The following is a 20,377-nucleotide window of genomic DNA, read 5'->3' as shown; positions in this document are numbered from 1 at the left end:
AATAATTAACTTGCAAAAATTGCCAAACACCCTGAATGGACATTTTCCCAAAAAAGACATAACAAATGGACAACAGGTATATGAAAACATGGACAATATCACTAATCATTAGAGAAATACAAATCAAAACTTCCATGGGCTATCTCCACACACCTCTTGGGATGGCTATTGTTTTGAAAAATAAAAGATAGGGGAGAATGTGGAGAAAAGGAAACCATTGCACACTGTTGGTGAAAATGTAAGTTGGTACAACCATACAGAAAATAGTAGAGAGTTTCCTTCAAAAATTAAAAATAAAACTATCATAATAAACTGGCAATCCTACTTCTGGGTATATATCCCAAAGGAATTGATATTAATATCTCAAAGAGATATTTACACCTGGTATCACAATTGCAGCATTATAACCAAGATATGGAAACAACCTAAATGTCCATGGATGGATGAGTGCATAAAGAAAATGTGGTATACACACGCAATGGAATATTATTCAACCTTGAAAAATGAAGGGAATCCTGCCATTTGGGACAACACGGGTGACTCTGGAAGGTATTAGCTAAGTGAAATATGCCAGACACAGAAAGATAAATATGACATGACTTTAGTTATATGTGGAATCTTCTTTTAGATTCACAGAAGCATAGAATGGTGATTGCCAGAGTCTGGTGGAAGGGGGAAATGTGGAGGTAATGTTTAAGAGGTACAAAGTTTCAGTTATGCAAGATAAATAAGTTCTGGGGTTGCCCTATATTGTATAGTGCCTCTAGATAATAACACTATATTGAATATTTAAAATTTGGGAAGAAGGTAGATCTTATGTTTAGCATTCTTACCATAAAATGTCCAATGAAGGGGATGGGGAGGAAACTTTGGGATGTGAGGTACACGTCTATGGCCTTGACATTGGTGACTTTTTTCATGAGTGTATACTTATTCCCAAACACATTGAGTTGTATACACTAAATACAGCTTTTTATATGGCAATCACACTTGAATAAAGTTTTTTGGAAAGAAGGAGAATAACAATTTTTGATTATGCAACACTGACTTTTGGCATGTAACTTACTTTTGGCATGTAACCCAGTTCAAACACCTGCAGGACAATGCAATAGCAAAACTCCTATCTTAGCAAACATCCCAATTCTATGTGGATGAGGTTTCTTATTACTTACTTCCATAAAAGAAAAAAATTAGAAAAAAAATGGAATTCTTTCTTATTTTAGGAATATTCATCCATTATTACATAAAGTCATTGATGAAATGAATGAGTCACAGCGCTGTGCTTAGTGAAGAATCTCAAACACACATCGCTCAGAAAGAAGCAAGTCACCAAAATGCATACAATTTTGTAGTGTGACTATATAAAGGATAAAAAGTGGCAAAATTAAATAGCATTATTTAGGTATACAATCAGCTGTGTGCTAAAACTAAAAATAAAGTCAAGAAGATCATTATCATAAAAGACATGGTAGTGACTTCCTCTAGCAGAAGAGAAAAGTACATAATTCGACAAGAACACATAAAAAATTTCCCAAAGACAGGTAATACGCTTAATTTGTGTGGAGTAACTAAGGGGAATATCTTATTTTATTATTAAGCTGAAAGTGTACATTAAAAATACTCTTTTATGTGTATAATAAGGGTTCACATTACTGTCTTCACCTCAGAATAATTTGAAGCTTTAAAAAGTACAGATTCCAGGACCCCATACCGACAGAGAATGATTTAATTGGTCTGCTGTGGGGCCCAGGCAGAAATAGTATTTTATGTTCCTCAAAAGATTTTTATATGTAGCCAAGTTTGAGAACTACAATCACTGAGGCATTTCACAATAGGAAATAAACATTATTTATTAAAAAAATTAAGAGGAGGGAGGGAAGAGTGATTGAGAAATAAAGAAAACTGAAAGGAAAACAAAGTTTTACCTTTTCATAGAAATATATTTGTCATGGAGGGCTGTGGGTAACAGTATCAGAACCAATGAGAACAAAGGGCAAAAAAATTAAACAAAAGCGTATTTCTGGGAATGGGTTTTCTGGGATCTTGTAAACACTGGAGATACAGAATCTTTCAGATTATATAAACACTGAGGCTTTGGTGGTGTAGGGCCCCCAGCTAACCTCACAGAGGCTGTGTTATTACAGTCTGTACAGTCTGTTTCAGATATTCCCTAGCTTATTGGAAAATTTTATCTAGTTCCCAGAGAAAGCTGTATTCTACTCAACTTCATTTCAATGTGCTTATGATATTTAATATATACCAAGATAACTTTCAATCAGTGACTCAACTCATGAAAATATATCTAGGAAAAAATAACTCACACTAAAGAAGATCTAGAAATATATTAACATGAGTAAAACATTAGTGAGTGATACAATTATTAATTTCTAAATATGTTCATCTCTTTTTTGTTTTCTTTTTAAAATTAATTCAACTAACACATTTAATCTTAGTATAGATTAAAAGAACCTTTTAATATTTTGGACTATGCTTACATTTTAAGCAATTAAGAAAATAAAAGCATCACCCAGCCAAATGAATTCCTGTAAGTCTGCGATAATCAGGATAATCACCTAATTCCACAGTTTAGTTTCCACCAGAGTGGGACAATTAAGCGAATTCTAATTAACCATTAAGAAATAAACAACTAAAATGAATACAGGATGTTCTCTTGGTGCAAAGTACAACAGATTTTTTTTTGTTTTAAAGTATCTAGGCCAGGCATGGTGGCTCACCTACGTAATCCCAGCACTTTGGGAGGCTGAGGCAGGTGAATCACTTGAGGTCAGGACTTCGAGACCAGTCTGGCCAACATGGAGAAACCCAGTCTCTACTAAACATACAAAAATTAGCTGGGCACGGTGGCGCATGCCTGTAATCTCAGCTGCTCGGGAGGCTGAAGCAGAACTACTTGAACCCAAGAGGCAGAGGTTGCAGTGAGCCAAGATCGTGCCACTGCACTCCAGCCTGGGCAACAGAGTGAGACTCCATCTCAAAAAAATTTTTTTTAATTAAAAAAAATTTTTTTAAGTGTGTAGATTATGCAACAAGGGAAATAATATATACTAGCATTTTGTAAAGGGAAAAAACCTTGTTAGACAAAAGAAGCCAAAAAAGCTTTATGGTACATTATTTTGGTAGGGAACTTGGGAATAAGGTATGGTTCAAGGACATTTGCATATGAGGACTGTAGCATTATTGTGGGGTGAATTACATCCTTTCCCCCAAAATTCCTAAGTTGAAGTCCCAACCCCTGGTATCTCAAATGAAGTCATATTTGGAAATAAGGCCTTTAAAGAGATAATTAAGGTTAAATGAGATAATATGGGTAAGCTATAATCCATGTTATTATATTTAAAGATAGGGCTGTAACAAAGGTCTTTTTTTTTTTTTTGAGACTAAGTCTCGCTCTGTCGCCCAGGCTGGAGTGCAGTGGTGCAATCTCGGCTCACTGCAAGCTCCGCCTCCTGTGTTCACGCCATTCTCCTGCCTCAGCCTCCCGAGTAGCTGAGACTACAGCCATCCGCCACCACCCCCAGCTAATTTTTTTGTATTTTTAGTAGAGACGGGGTTTCACCGTGTTAGCCAGGATGGTCTTGATCTCCTGACCTCATGATCCGCCCGCCTCAGCCTCCCAAAGTGCTGGGATTACAGGCGTGAGACACCATGCCTGGCCAAGAAAGGTCCTTAAATTGAACTGAAGCCCTAAGGGTGGAGCAGTAATCCAATGTGACTTCTGTTCTTAGAAAGCATGAGACAGATGCCAGGCATGAACATGTTAAACATCCCTAATCTGAAAATCCAAAATTGGTAATGCTTCAAAAGTCAAAATGTTTTCAGCACGGAGTTATGACGTCAGTGAAAAATTCCACACCTGGTTTCATGTGATGGGTCATATATATTATCTAAAATATTGTATAAAATTACCTTCAGGCTATATGCATAGGTGTATATGAAACATAAGTGAATTTTGTGTTTGGATCTGGGCCCCATTCCCAAGATATCTCATGTATATGCAAATACTCCAAACTCTGAAAAAATAAAAAATTCAAAACACTTCTGGTCCCAAGGATTTCCAATAAGGAATACTCAACAGGTACATGCACAGAGGAAAGAACTTGTAGTAACACAAGCAGAAGAAAATCATCTTCAAGCTGTGGAGAGAGGCCTCAGAAGAAACCAAGCCTGCTGACACTTTGATCCTGGACTTCCGGCCTCCAGAACTGTGAGAAAGTTAACTTCTCTTGTTTAAGATGCCTAGTCTGTAGTATTTTATTATGACAGCCCAAGCAAACTAATATAGGCACGAAAATGTAAAGATAGAAAATATAGAAACACATGAATAATATTTATTTAATTTTAGGGGGCTTCTTAAGCTTAATGACAAAGGCAGAAGCAATAAAAGAAAATCTTGACTAAATTAAACAAATTGGAAAAAAAGTTTTCATCAAAATTACTAGAAACAATATGCAAAGACAACAAAAATCAAGAAAAACATATTTACATTATATCTTATAAAAAAGGTTAATATAGTTAATGAAGACAGACCACTTCTGAATGAATACAAGAAAACAAGAAGCTCAATAGAAATTCTTGGCAAGAAAATAAATGGGTAATTCTCAAAAGAAGAAGAATAAAAGTTTAATAATTAGCACATGAATTTTTAAAAAAGATTCAACCTCATTATTAATCACAGATGTAAATTAAAACAATCTACAATTTCATCTGCTTGATTAGGAAGTTTTTCCATTTAAAAAACTGAAATTTCTTTTTAAAAAGTTTGGTGAGAATTTAAAGAAATTGACAAATTATTTCATCTAAATTAAAAAAGGAAAGGAACCTGATGGGAGTGGTGAGATTATAAGAAAGGTTTAAGTTTTTGAATTACAGAGACAGGGAAAGATATCCACAGACTCTGGAGAGGCCAATCGTGGTGGCTCAGTAATCGCAGTACTTTGGGAGGCCAAAGCAGGTAGATTGCTTGAGCTCAGGAGTTTGAGACTAGCCTGGGCAACATGGCAAAATCCTGTCTTTATTAAAAATACAAAAAATTAGCTGGACGTGCTGGCACATGTGCCTGTGGTCATGGCTACTTGAGAGGCTGAGGCGGAAGGATTGCTGGAGCCTGTGAAGTTTAGGCTGCAGTGAGCTGTGATCATGCTATTATACTTCAGCCTGGGTGACAGAGTGAGACTATGTCTCAAAAAAAATTTTTTAAAAAGACTCCAGAGAATCAAACAACAAGCAACCTCAACAGAGAGTATGTGAAGAAACAGCCCTAAGAACACGGGGTTAGGCGAAAATTTACATTTGATACAAATTCTTAATTGACAATATATATTAAAGTCATACTTTTACATATTTTTAAGCTCACAAATAACCTTATAAAAAGCCATTTATGACAAACTGAGAGCCAATAGAATAATGAAAGGGGAAAAGTTGAAAGCATTCCCTTTGAGAACTGGAACAAGACAAGGATGCCCACTCTCACTACCTCTATTCAACAGAGTAGTGGAAGCCCTAGCTAGAGCAATCAGACAAGAGAAAGAAATAAAGGACATTTAAATTGGTAAGGAGGAAGTCAAACTCTCACTGTTTGCTGATGATATGATCATATACCTAGAAAACCCTAAAGACTCCTCCGAAAAGCTCCTAAAACTGATAAATGAATTCAACAAAGTTTCAGGATACAAAATTAACATACACAATTCAGTAGCTCTGCTATACAACAACAATGACAAAGCTGGGAATCAAATCAAGAACTCAACCACTTTTACAAGAGCTGTAAAAAAAAAAAAAAAAAAATTGGAATTATACCTAACCAAGGAGGTGAAAGACCTCTACAAGGAAAACTATTAAACACTGCTGAAAGAAATTACAGGCAACACAAACAAATGGAAACACGTCCCATGTTTGGGGATGGGTAGAATCAATATTGTGAAAATGACCATCCTGCCAAAAGCAATCTACAAATTCAATGTAGTTCCCATGAAAATACCACCATCATTCTCACAGAACTAGAAAAAAACAATCCTAAAATTCATATGGAACAGAAAAGAGCCCACATAGCCAAAGCAAGACTAACCAAAAAGAACAAATCTGAAGGCATCACATTACGTGACTTCAAACTGTACTATACGGCCATAATCACCAAAACAGCATGGTAGTGGTATAAAAATAGGAACACAGACCAATGGAACAGAATAGAGAACCAATAAATAAACCCCAAATACTTACAGCCAACTGATCTTTGACAAAGCAAGCAAAAACATAAATTACAGAAAGGACACCCTATTCAAAAAATGGTGCTGGCATAATTGGCAAGCTACATGTAGGACAATGCAACTGGATCCTCATCTCTCACCTTATACAAAAATCAACTCAAGATGGATCAAGGACTTAAATCTAAGACCTGAAACTATAAAAATTCTAGAAGATAACATCGGAAAAACCCTTCTAGCCACTGGCTTAGACAAAGACTTCACGACCAAGAACCCAAAAGCAAATTCAACAAAAACAAAGATAAACAAGTGGGACTTAATTAAAGAGCTGCTGCATAGCAAAAGGAACAGTGAGGAGAGTAAACAGACAACCTACAGAGTGGGAGAAAAATCTTCACAATGTATACCTCTGACAAAGGACTAACATCCAGAATCTACAATGAACTCGAACAAACTAGCAAGAAAAAAACAATCCCATCAAAAAGTAGGCTAAGGACATAAATAGACAATTGTTCAAAGAAGGCATACAAATGGTCAACAAACATATGAAAAAATGTCCAACATCACTAATGATAAGGGAAATGCAAATCAAAACCACAATGTGATACCACCCTATTAGTGCAAGAATGGCCATAATCAAAAAATCAAAAAATAATAGATGTTGGTGTGGATGTGGCCCAAAGGCAACACTTTTACACTGCTGGTGGGAATGTAAACTAGTACAACCACTATGGAAAACAGTGTGAATAGTCCTTAAAGAACCAAGAGTAGAAATACCATTTGATCCAGCAAGCCCACTACTGGGTATCTACCCAGAGGAAAAGAAGTAATTATATGAAAAAACATACTTGCACAAGCATGTTTATAGCAGCACAGTTCACAGTTTCAAAAATATGTAACCAAATGCCCACCAGTCAATGAGTAGATAAAGAAAGAGTAGATAAAGATATATATATGTATATATACACTATATATACATATATGTATATATATACACACATATATCTGTATATATATATACACACACATATATCTGTATATATATACAGATATATGTGTGTGTGTGTGTGTATATATATATATATACAGCAACCTGTATATATATATGTGTGTGTGTGTGTATATATATATATATATACAGCAACCTGGATGGAACTAGAGACTGTTATTCTAAGTAAACTAACTTGGGAATGGAAAACCAAATATCCTATGTTCTTACTCATAAGTGGGAGCTAAGCTATGAGGATGCAAAGGCATAAGAATGATACAATGGACTTTGAGGACTCAGGAAAGGGTGGGTGGTGGAAGAGAGGTGAGGGATTAAAAAACTACAAATTGGGTTCACTGTGTACTGCTCATGTGATGAGTGCACCAAAATCTCTCAAATCACCACTAAAGAACATACTCATGTAACCAGATACCACCTATTCCCCCAAAACCTATGGAAATAAAAAAATGAATAAAATTAAAATTAAATTTAAAAATAAAAGAAATAAAAAAAGAAATTACCGTATAAGAAATTGTGGTAGGCTATTGGTTCTCTATACAAATATACATTCCCTTCCTCTTTCCTAGTAATACAACTTAGTTTTGAATAAACCCATTTCATAGATTTCCTTATGATTTAACCACACAACAAAATTTTGTTTAATTCATTATAAGTAGAATTAATACACAAAAGCTTCAAGAAAACAATTTTAAAAGACACCAAGTATGTGTTCTTCCTTTGCCTCTTTCCCTGCCTTATTTTTTCTTGCCAGCCAGATGAAAGCTATAATAACCAGAGCTAAAGCAGTCTCTTGAATTATCATTCCTCTCACAATATTTCAGGCAGCCCCCTCTCCGTCTCCACTCTCACTGTACTGCTCTAGTGCAGTTCATTACTTTTTATCCTCACTATTGGACTAGCCATCTATTAGAAGAATCGACTTATCTGTGTAATATCCTTCTATACTTGCTAGTAGGAGGTACTGTATTAATATTTATTGAATGCAAAATATCATGTTCTAAGAATAGATTTTCAATGAGCTTATAGTGGATTTGTGTTTTCATTTAGGTTTTAGTAATATTTAGGCATGGTGAGGCCAACAGATCAGGAAATGACTGCCATGGAAAAGATAGGTTTTTATACTCACAGAACCTGAGTGAAGGGAGAACACTTCACTGTAGGGAGGCTACACAGGGAAACACTCGGATTGATCCGGAGGCAGAAGGAGATGCAAAATTGTGGGCAAGAGCCTTTATTGTAGTTTCTATGAGAAGCAGATTTACAATTGGCTAGTTTGAATAATTTCAGTAAACTCTGGGGCATGGTGGCTCTTCCTAGTCTCTGGTACTTACCCTAGGATGATTAGGGCAGGTGGATAGTGGCTCTGAGTGTGAGGGCTTCATAAAGGAAGTAGGTGGAGATGTGGGCTCTAGAGTGGTTGGTTTGCATTTGAAAAATGCACTCAAGAGGAAGTGCTTTACTATTGCTAGGAAGCATCAGAATACAGAAAATAAGACATAGTGAATATGATTTGTATACCCAGCTCCCCTATTCTGGTGACACTCCTTCATCGATAAGGTCACCAAGGTGGAGTTCCAGTAGGCATGTTTGTCTAATGTATCCTGCCATCCGTCTACAATAACTAGTCTGAGGGTGGCCATTTGACCCAAGATAGGTCAGAGAATTTAGAAATAAAACTAAAGGATGCCTGCAACAATGTGTCCAGGCTCGTGTATTCCCCGGAGTCATGTTTTCTGTATGTATGGTAAAGTAGAGATGGACGTTCCGCAGAAAGATAAATTAAATAGATGAGCTGAAAGACACAGTTTCTGTCACCCAGGTTGGAGTGCAGTGGTGAGATCATGACTCACTGCAGCCTCAACCTCCCAGGCTCAAGTGATCTTGCCTCAGCCTTCTAAGTAGCTGGGACCACAGGTGTACACCACCGCAGCAGCCAATTTTTAAATTTTTTTTGTAGAGATGGGGTCTCACTATGTTGCCCAGGCTGAACTTCTGAGCTCAAGTGATCTTCCTGCCTCAGCCTCCTCCCACAGTGTAGGATTACAGATGTGAGCCACTGCCCCTACCCCCTCTCACTTTTTAATCTTTGATTTTCATATCTTCCTGACGTTGTACTGTATTCTTGATCTATGTGTTTCCTTGTACCTTTACATGAACTCCTTTTATGTTTGACATTGTTGGCAGTTAGAGTAAATCTAGTTAACATGGAGATTTCCAAGAAATCATCATGAGAATGTACAAAGACTAAAAGACCAAAAAAGTAAGCTAGTGGAAAGAACTCCAAACACACTTGGTTTCTTTTTCTGAACTCCTTCCTGACCTTTTAATCAACGATTTTAAACTCTTCATTTCCCAGTTTCTCTAAGACAACTTTCCAGACAATTTGTGTGAGTCATTTGACTCAAATCCTTCAAGAATCCATTCCATATTAAATATCCTTATTCCCCTCTTAAATGAGATTGTGTATATGCTGGGTCTAGTATGATCTTGTCACCCATTGATTTTTCAATATCTATTCATTTCCTTCCATTGTCTTGATTGTCACTTATTCAATGCACGCTTCTGTAAAACAACTAAACAAGTAGGCATGTATGCAACTGATCAGTGGAGGAATTAGGTTACTATAACACAGAAGTTGCATTCATTGGTCCATGATTTTGACCACTACAGTAATTCTTGTAGCACCAACATAACAGCAGATGAAACCAAAGTGTACTTGCACAGCTGAGCTCAGCAAGTCATAGAGGAATTCCAGGACTGCACAGAGTGTGCTTCAGTCAATGTTTTCAGATGAGTTATCCACGTGCTCTCTTTTGAAAGTGCTTCTTTATTGCCTAGTTCTCCTGGTCTTCGGGTAATTTGCTCTTGCCTTCAAAATTCAACAGCCTTAAACATTTTATACTACGTTTACATCAAGGGTCCTTGCCTCCCACCCACCCCCACTGTTTTAGGTAGAGTCATACATTTACTCAAAAGTTCCTCTATTTATTAGGAATTCAAGATACTTTAAACTGTACTAGTAGTTTGAATATGATTGCTAGTGTTTATATTAGTGCTGGCTAACTAGGTTACCTATGATTACAGTGGCTTGCTCCAGTCCTATTTTTCCAAAGGCTTTCTTCTTTTCATATTATTCAAAACATGAGGTTTTTCAGAAACTTACAGTAAAAAAAAAAAAAATCTGTGTGCGAGTACGTGCATTTGTGTGTGTGCTCCATTAAGTGTAATAGACAAGAAAATTGGTTTCTAGTCCTGGCTTAATATTTGTGCATGTATAAATATCTGTAGATTTTATTGTTAACTGTTTCTTTATGTTTGGCTCAACTAGATGTAATTTTCATGTGTTCCACATTTACTCAAGTTCAACTGTAGCTTATACATCTTATATACTAGTATATATCTGTACCGATATTTCAGGACTAAATAACATATACTTCAATTATGTAGTGGAAAAAATATATATCAGTACAAAGTAGGAGTCTTCTTGATAAACATCAATATTCATTTTGAGTGAAAATAAGTAAAATATAGTTCAGTAAAAATTGAAACACCATATCATCACAAAAACTCTATGCAACGGTCCTACTGACCTAGATCCTAAACATGAAAATTTTCATTGTCATTGAAACAAATTCTAATTAGAAATTACATGAACTGAGGATAATGTTAACATTCAGATTTACAGTTGCCTCTATTTGAACCTAGGGATATTTCAAGGGCTATTTAAGCCTTACTAAAATGTCTGCTCAAATAATTATTTTTTCTTAATAATGTAAATGAACCAAGTTATATCATTGTGCTTGGATTATAATTAAATATAATTACATTAAATAGTAATATTTATCATTATAATATGATTTAAATTACATCTTTAAATATAGACCTTTTTAACATTCAGATGCTAATTTTCTTAATTTTATTGAGAGATAAAGCAGTATTTGATGCTTTCAAGGTATGTAACAAATGGTTTACTTGAATACAATGTTAAAGTAATTAGATTCATCCATGGCTTTGATTTTTTTAATTTAAAATCACTGATTAAAAGTATAATAAACTCAATCACATAGTTCTTCTGATTAAAGAATGGCCTTGGACCAGAAAAAAAGAACTAGTCCCTGATTTTATAAGAAACAAATAATTGGGCTCTAAGGCTTAATGAAGAACAATGCAGTTAGTTGACCATGGTAATGAAGCCTCTCTTCTGAAGCCTGTCTCAAATCAATTCAAGCAATAAAAGAAAGCTAGATTTATAACTGGCAATGACTGAATGTAGAGAGTTGATGTCACAAAGACTATCTCCACCTCTTCGTTCAGAATTTTGTTTAGTGTCAACTTTATTCACTGAGGGTACTTCCTCAAAAGGCTGAACCCAGGAATGCTGGGAGCTTTTGGTTAACACTTTTAGACTATTAGAATCTGAAGGTAAGTATACTTCTCTCTTACATCTTCAGGTTGAATAAAACTGCAAAGGATTGATAGCTTGGTTGTGATTTCTTTTTGTTTATTAATTAAGCAACCATAATCCTCAGACTGTGACCTTAAATACAGCAAATGTATTTGCTTCCAAGGTGGAGAAACTGGAAAACTCAATGTTAAATAATGTCTCTTTATGTAATATTGCATTGTGTGTTAGGTAGTAGATTGCATGTTGTGTTAGGATGGGCTTGATGGTATACTTTTAAAATACCACTTAAATCTTAAAAAGAACTATATATATATATAACTCAACTATATGTATCTAAAAAACAAGTTGGCTAAGAGGTTCTCCTCTACAGATTCAGGAAGATGAGGCAGATGTAGATATACTATCAGGGATATAAGGCCCCTTTTAACATGCAAGGGAGACCTGATGAGATTTACTTTTGAATTCAAAATAAATCTGTAACGATGAAAATTGTACACTACATTTTAAATATTTCAACTGGAAATGACACATGCTACTTCCTCACAGCACATTGGCCAGTTCTGATTCATATTGACCCGTTTAACTAAAAGGGAGACATGCGGGAAAGAAACTGATATCATTCAAAGAGTAAATATCTCTACCACATGTGGTGATACATTTTCAAAAAGATAGCATCTGTTTATAAATCAATGACAAAGATGTCACCATTCTTACCTTTTGATAATCAAAATTCTTCAATCAATAAAAATCAGTTACCTTTCACTGAAAAGTCAAAATTAATCTTTGTATCCATATATGATATCTAGTTAGTAAAATATGAATTTATATACGGACATGTTATTAATATTGATAAGTAAGTTGGAAGACAACATATAATCAGGAGATTAATTATAACAAGCTATTTTTAAACATGACTTTGATACTTTTTGTTAATCAATATTTGCAGGGATGTAGTTACTTCAAATAAGACTACTTTGTCATTTGAGAAGCATTACGTACTTCATCCTGCCAATAAGTAAAGTTTCATTTAAAGTACAGGTTTAAATATATGGATTCTTCTATAAAGAATATATTTAACAAATTATATCAATTGTTGGCAGAAAATTTTAGCTCTAGGTACAAAAGGTACATTGCAGTGTATAAAGAAACCTAGTATAAAAATACATAATCAGGTAAAGAAATAAACTGCTATCATGTGGGTCTGATTCAAGTTAAATAATATTTGTAGTTAAGGGTCATATTCTTTCCCCTCCCTTTCCTTACTGAAAATATTTTGAATCCAAAGTAAAACAAACCTGGAACAATAAGGATTATTTGAATATTAAAAATTTTTAAAACATCACTTACAATGCTTTAAAATACTTAAACTAGTATTACTAAAACATTCTACTATTAGAAACACTAATGATATGTCTGATATCCCTTATTTTCTTTCAAGACCATTTGAAATCATTGGCAAACTAGATAATGCCAAACATTTCTCCCTGTGGCCTTGGACCAACCCAGTTCTCCCTAGTTTCTTGCTTGCAGTTCTCAAGAAGAAACGACAAATGTGCTAGGAATGCAACATTCCGAGATAAGAAGGAACGTTCTAGAACAGCCCAGTCTTGGTTCCAATTTCTTTTAGAAACAGAACATCCTTTCATGCTTTCACCTGAGGTATAAAACCCAGGGCAGACTTTGCCAGATCATCAGCTGTGGTGCAACAGGGTCTTGCACAGATGAGATTCCATCCATCCCGGGCAGCTTTCCTGAGCCTTGGGGGACCAGCTTAATGATGAACCCTAATCTTCTGTTGTCCCTTGCTGCCTATCTGTAGGTAATAAACCCGCTTTACGTAACTAGTGTATGAGGATTCTGTCTCACCAGACTCAGCAAGTTGGTAACCAGTAGACAGTGAACCTGCTTGACAGATATGTCAGGTGCTATGTGACTGCTGTTACCTCCAAGTTGTTTATCATTATTTTAGTAGTATTCTATGATGTTATGGCTAAATATGGCTGTTTCCATGCCATTAAGCATCAGGAAGGAAATCAACTCAGCTGATATTTGGTTTAACATCTAGCTATTTCAATTTTTCAGAGTCTTAAGGATTCAATTAAATATGATGGTGTTGATGAGTGATGGCAATCATATCAAACATTGCTTGAGTAGTTACCATGAAGAGTTATTGTATAAAGCACTTGGCATATAGTAACTTTTAAATCCACACTATCATTCTAATAATATAAGGCAGGTTCTTTTTTTCTTTTTTTTCTTTTTTTTTTTTTTTTTTAGCTGGGCATGGTGGTGCATGCCTGTAATCCCAGCTACTCAGGAGGCTGAGACATGAGAATCACTTGAACCCAGGAGGTGGAGTTTGCAGTGAGCTGAGATCGTGCCATTGCACTCCAGCCTGGCGACAGAGAGAGACTGTCTCAAAATAAATAAATAAATAAATAAATAAATAAATGTCACTTTTAATTATTTCATTAGGGTGAGATGTGCATTACTTTTCTACTCATTGCCTTCTTCTTTTTCTTGTCTGACATTTACTTTAAAAGAAGACTGCGAACGATCTGAATGCAATACTCAGAGCACTCAAATGTGAGCAGAAATACAGCTTTTCATGTAAACTAAGTGAAGAAGGTAAGTTCTGAAGTTAAACCCTATGGAGTTCTCTTTATAGATTTATTTGTGTGTGAACTTTATATAGAGCAATCACTACTTTGTGATCTCCCAAGTTCAATTTGAATCCAGAGTGATGCTGCATTGAGATCATTATCATCATGCCACGATTTTTCACTCCAGATCAATCACTGTTTAAAGGACACTCAGGAGTCATACATACAGTTTTTAACAGGAAAAAATGAAAGATGTGAAAGTGGCTATAATAAAAAAGAATGTCTTTTTACATTATGTGTGAAGACAACACCTAAGACATCTCAAATTATAATAATGCCAGCTTCTTTTATTTTACCCTCAAGGTATTTTTTTCTTTTCATAATTAAGATTATTTGGGGGGTGTGAGTGTTTTGCTATGTATGAATGTAGGGAAAGATTGAGTAGCTACTGTCAGAAGATTCTGGAAACATTCTCTGTTCCCTAAATTATCTCTTCCTCTTCCTTGAACTGAAAACTGGTCACCATTCAATTGAATTTTCTAGATATTCAGTTGAAAAGGCAACATCTTATACCATTATTGGATTCTATCCTGAGGTCATGGGTTTACCAGTGTCTTCGAGCAGTTCACAGAGGGGTCTTGGAAATAGAAAACATGGGGGTGGGGTGGGGAACACACTAGGGAAGGAGACAAATGCCAGGAATTAAGAAAGGGGCACTGAAAAGGGAAACAGAAAAATCCACAAAACTGAACACTCTGGAATGCACACATTTCAGCCCAGCTCTCCGTAGATGTGTGCAGTGCATTGCACAAAGCTTTCTGCAGACTAGAAAATCGACGTTTGCAGAACATGTGAAAATGAAGAAACAAAATAGAATAGGATTCTAAATGTGATAATGTGATGTAAAAAGTGTTGTCCCTAAAGCAATTAAGAAGCCTTGCAGTGTAGTTCATTTATATGTATTGGCCAATGAATATTCAGATGCTTGCTATATCTCATGCGTTTTTCAAAGTACCTTGTATAGAGTTAATAATCTAATCCTCATAAGAACTTTATGAGATAGAAGCATTATTATTACTATTTTATAGATGAAAAACATAAGGCAAAAGAAGATCATGTCATTTGCCTAAAATCATAGAGTAGATAGCAAATGGGTAAGCTAGGACTAACACCTAGTGGTCTTATTGCTGATCTGGGATCTTAACAGCTGACACAAACGCTACTTAGTATTAATAGTAAGCTCCCTGAGTATCAGGTGAATGACTGTACTTAAGAAATGACGGTACTTTAAGTAAGGTTCTGAAATTTTAGAAGTCATTTAAATTTTGAACTTCAGAATTACAATGATAGGATATCCCTTTCTTTTCAATATGAATTGTCTTCCTACTTCTTTGTTCTGTGGAATGGTTGCTGCATTTTATAAGATTTCTGTACAAACCATTTTTAAACCAACTTGAATAAAAAGGAGACACATCAAATTTATAATCTGTCATTTATTTTTCTATGAATAAGCTACTTGCTTCCTTATTAACTTGTCCAAAAAGGAGAGAGGCTTCTTATTGTGTTCCTGGACAGACTACAGAATATGCCCATTATTTTGCTTTATTTTTCTTTTTAGAAAAATACATTTGATAGTAAGTTGAAGATAGCACCATAATGTATCCAGAATGCAAAGAAATAAAAAAGAATATATCTAGCTTTATGTTGGCTATTTTCTAAATATTATCTAACAAATTGAGTTGTAAGTTTTTGAATAGAAAGTGAGAAAGAAATATGAAACTTAAATAGCTTTCCTATTTGCAGCTAAAGTAGATAACTACCAAATATGTACCATACATATTATGGTATATATAATGTGTGTGTGTGTGTGTGTGTGTATGTGTGCACGGACAGTCCTGGATTTACAACGATTTGATTTATAATCCTTCAACTTTACAATGGGTTTATCAGGACATAACCTCATCACAAATCCAGGAGCTTCTGCATTTACAATGATTTGACTTACAATTTTTTGACTTTATAATGGGTTTATTGGATATGGAATGCATTTTCAACTTATATGGGTTTATCCATATATAACACCATCATAAGTCCAGGAATATTTGTATTGCCATTACATATAGATATATATAATTTATATGTATGTATCATATAATCATATATATATATCGTATGTATAATCCACCTTTCCTCATTTCTACTCACAACCAATTTAAAATTTGCTCTCAATGATTCTGAAATTTAAAAACATATGCATAAATTCCAGAGTTTTATCAGATAATTGTAGGGAAATCGCAGAGACTACCTATTATGATCCTGTTGTTTTGTGGATAAGGAACCTGAGGCTCTAAAAGAATATGATTAAATTAATATGATTAGGGTCAAAATCCGAAAAGAGTACATAAGTCTATAAAATCTATATAAATCTATAAAAATATGGTGATTGCTTTTTGACATTTCCTAGCTAACGTTCTCTCTCACACTTTGAAGCGAATCTTTTCTTGTCTTCAACTGTCCCTAGACTGTTCAATTTGATTCCACTCCCAGGAGTGTTTTTATTGGCATCTTTGTTTTTTAATTGTATGGTTTTTGAATGTGGGCTGTTGTTATAGAAGGGAATCCTGTTGGATCAATTTTGAGAGTTCAAATTGTTCCAGCCCCACAGACCTCATCACAGATAAGTTGGACCCATTCATTCTCCAAGTCAGAAAACCTGTCCACTGTTAGTTGCCATTCTCAAACCTGGCTGCATTTTCCAGTGAATACCTGTTGACTCTTTTTGTGATTTTCCTGCCTTCCCCCTTATAGAAATAAATAATACACAAGTCTTGTAACTGTTTGTGGTTTGTCCTATTAGTTTGTATTTTTGGATTTTGTAAGGATGTATTTTCATTTAATTTTGTTGCATATGTTTTTCATGACTTGCTGACTTTGCTAATTAGGTTCTCTGACTGTTTTGTGTGAGGACTTAAGAAAATCCAAAAGCTGTTATGCCACTACTATCGTCATCTTTCCAGAATTCTTGATCTTTTTTCTTTGAGACAGGGTCTGACTGTTACCCAGGCTGGAGTGCAGTGGCTCATTGAAACCTCCAACTCCTGGGCTTAGCCTCTTGCAATTCTCCTGCCTCAGCCTCCTGAGTAGCTGGGACTACAGGCACAAGCCACAATGCCTGGCTTATGTTTTAATTTTCAATTTTTTTTTTTTTCAGACGGAGTCTTGCTCCATCACCCTAGCTGGAATGCAGTGGCACGATCTTGGCTCACTGCAAACCTCTGCCTCCCTGGTTCAGGCAATTCTCATGCCTCAGCCTGCTGAGTAGCTGGGATTACAAGCATGTGCCACAACACCCAGCTAATTTTTCTATTTTTAGTAGAGTTGGAGTTTCACCATGTTGGCCAGGCTGGTCTCGAACTCCTGGCCTTAATTAATCCACCTGCCTCAACCTCCCAAAGTGCTGGATTGCAGGAATGAGCCACAGTGCCCGGCCTAAAATTTTTATAGAGATGGGAGTTTCGCTATGTTGCCCAGGTTAGTCATTCCTTTCATTTAAAAAGTTTTAGTGATTTATAATTTACATGCCATTAAGTTTAGCCACATAACATTTAATGTTTCTAATATGTTTATGAAGTTGTACAATGATCACTATAAACAACATTAGAATATTTTTATCACTCCATGAAGAAACCCAATATCAATTAGCAGCCATTCCCCTTTCCCCATTCCCTCACACCTAAGTAACCACTCACCTCCTCTCTGTCTCTATACATTTGTCTGTTCTGTACCTTTCATATAAATGGTAGCATACAATATGTGGGGATTTTTTGTGATTAGTAAAATGTGACAGAAATAAACATTCAGTCATTTTTTAAGTTATTTCACATGCAGAACATCAACAACTTCATGATAAATTGTGTGGTGACCTGGTAGTTTATGATCTGAAGTTGGTTTCCTAATACAGGGCAATAAAGCACCATTTGAGAATATGGCATGTTACTAATAATGATGATCACTGTAATAATAAAATGTAACATTAATTTTTCTATGTGCCAAGACTATTCAAAGAACTTCACATATATTAACATATTTAATATTCATGTAAACCTACAATGAAAATACTACTTTCATCTTCTCAATTTTATTGATGAGGAAACTGACGCAAAGCGAAATGAAGAAACTTACCTGAGCCAGATGACACAGCCAGATGCCATGCCCACATAGTTTGACTCAAGGCTCCTTGTTCTTAACCACTATGATAAAGTGCCTTTCTGACTTTGAAGTGTTTTGTTAAATACCATTCTCATCTTCTAAAGTGGCAACTGCAGAAAGCAACTTAGTGTAACTTACACTCTAAGCTCCTTCTGATCACCCATGTTACACAGCCCTGATATTTCACCGGCATAAAGCTAAACACTAAGATGATTAAAAAGAATGTTGTTTAGTTCCATTCATAGTCTTTCAAACTTTCTCATAATTTTTTCATTTTTTTTTATCTTAACTGAAAAACAATTTGAAAATCCTTGTTAATTGTAGATGGCTGGGCTGTTAAAAACCAATGGCTACTTTTTCTGAAAATGCATTAAATGTGTAATTTACTATATTCAACTATAATTGACAACATGATGCCTCTTTACTTGATGAAAAAGAAAGAACTATAGGCCTAAAAGCAGTTGATCACTAAATGTAAGATATTAAAGTATAACTTAGTAAGCCAAGTGTTGGCTTCAATTGAACAAAATTAATTGTAATCACGTAAACTCTCACAGAACTCTATTACAAAAAAGGGAAGAAAGAGTGCAGACTTCCACATGAAACTAGCAAAGCTAGAATAATAACTCTCAGTTTCCTTCCGTCCTGAATCAACCCATCTAGGAATCATTCTGCTTCCCTTGAGAGGAAAGGAATTTCTCTTATTGAATAAAGCTTCTTTCTTTATAAAATCTTAGAGAAAGTTTTGAAGAATTTTTCCTTTTCAAGTTGCCAGAATCATTTCTAGATTGAGTTACTAACCATAATAGAATTTCAACATATTACTTGGAAAGTTACTAGGAGAGAGTTCAAGAAGCATATTCTCACATCTAAGATTCCCTTTACACAAATACATGTGCAAAACCTCATCTTCTTTCATTAAGACACCCTCTCCCCAGCATATTGAAGCCCAAATCCTGTCACCTGCATGACATAGATACCTGGAGCTACATGCTCCTTACATGGTATGAAACACATAATTTCTGATTTTATATAACATAAGGTGGCTGAGTAACAACCACCTTTTCTGGAAACATAGGTTGGAGGAGAGGGAATTCAAAGTTTAAAGAATGTATTTCTAAGCAGAATCTTTTGAAACAGTACCACTCATAAAAAGAGCAGATGCTGTAACACTACGAAAAAACCAAAGTCACATTTTTGAACTGCCTCAGTGAAATGATATTTTAATATGAGAGCAACAATAAAATTAAATAGCATTCAGGTTTAGCTCTTTTAGTCGCAGAGGCTTGCTGCCAAGTGAATCAGTATAGAAAACCACAGAAGGCATATCTTTCATTGGCAGTATATCTCACACAGGATTATTTTGGAAACCAAATGGAATAATTCCTCTGAAAGAACCTTGCAAACTGTGAAATTGTACAAATGTATTTATAATTATTTTTGACATTTTCTGGGTAGTTTTGTAAAGAGAATCGAAGTGTAGTTATACTTCTCATTTAGAAACGTGGTAAGTGGCAGTACTTTTTTTTTCAAGTTACTGTTCACAGGCTGGAGTAGCATCTTCAAATCTCCAAAGCACAGCTCTCAGCTCAATTTCTGCTTGAATTTTGCCTGATTGAATTTATTTCTTATAGATGCACTAACTACCACATTTTTAACCTGTTTTTACTGGTTCATTTATAATTAGTTTAAATTAGGTAAATACATGTAAATATTAGGCTCACATTTAAAATTGTGTTGAAAAACAAATTCAGAAGGGAAAAAATATTCATGTTAGAAAGTGGATGGTATGGAAGGAAGAGGGGAGTTACTTGTGCAATTGAAAAATGAAGAAGATATTGCTACGGCCTAACTGTTTATTCTCCTCCCTTCATTCCTATGTTGAAATCCTAAACCCAAAGGTGACAGTGTCCACAGATGGGGTCTTCAG

The 20,377-nt window shown here is 35.2% G+C and overlaps 1 protein-coding gene across 1 annotated transcript in view; it reads right to left on the bottom strand.

The window, feature by feature from the left end:
* The window catches only part of MALRD1 (MAM and LDL receptor class A domain containing 1), a 678,818-nt gene that overhangs the window by 255,834 nt on the left and 402,607 nt on the right, over window positions 1-20,377 (bottom strand). The window lies entirely within an intron of this gene.

This window comes from Pongo abelii, chromosome 8 (assembly GCF_028885655.2).
Source record: "Pongo abelii isolate AG06213 chromosome 8, NHGRI_mPonAbe1-v2.0_pri, whole genome shotgun sequence".
Classification (NCBI taxonomy): domain Eukaryota; kingdom Metazoa; phylum Chordata; class Mammalia; order Primates; family Hominidae; genus Pongo; species Pongo abelii.
The sequence above is the reverse complement of the archived record's forward strand: the minus strand, read 5'-3'. Positions and strand labels throughout refer to the sequence as shown.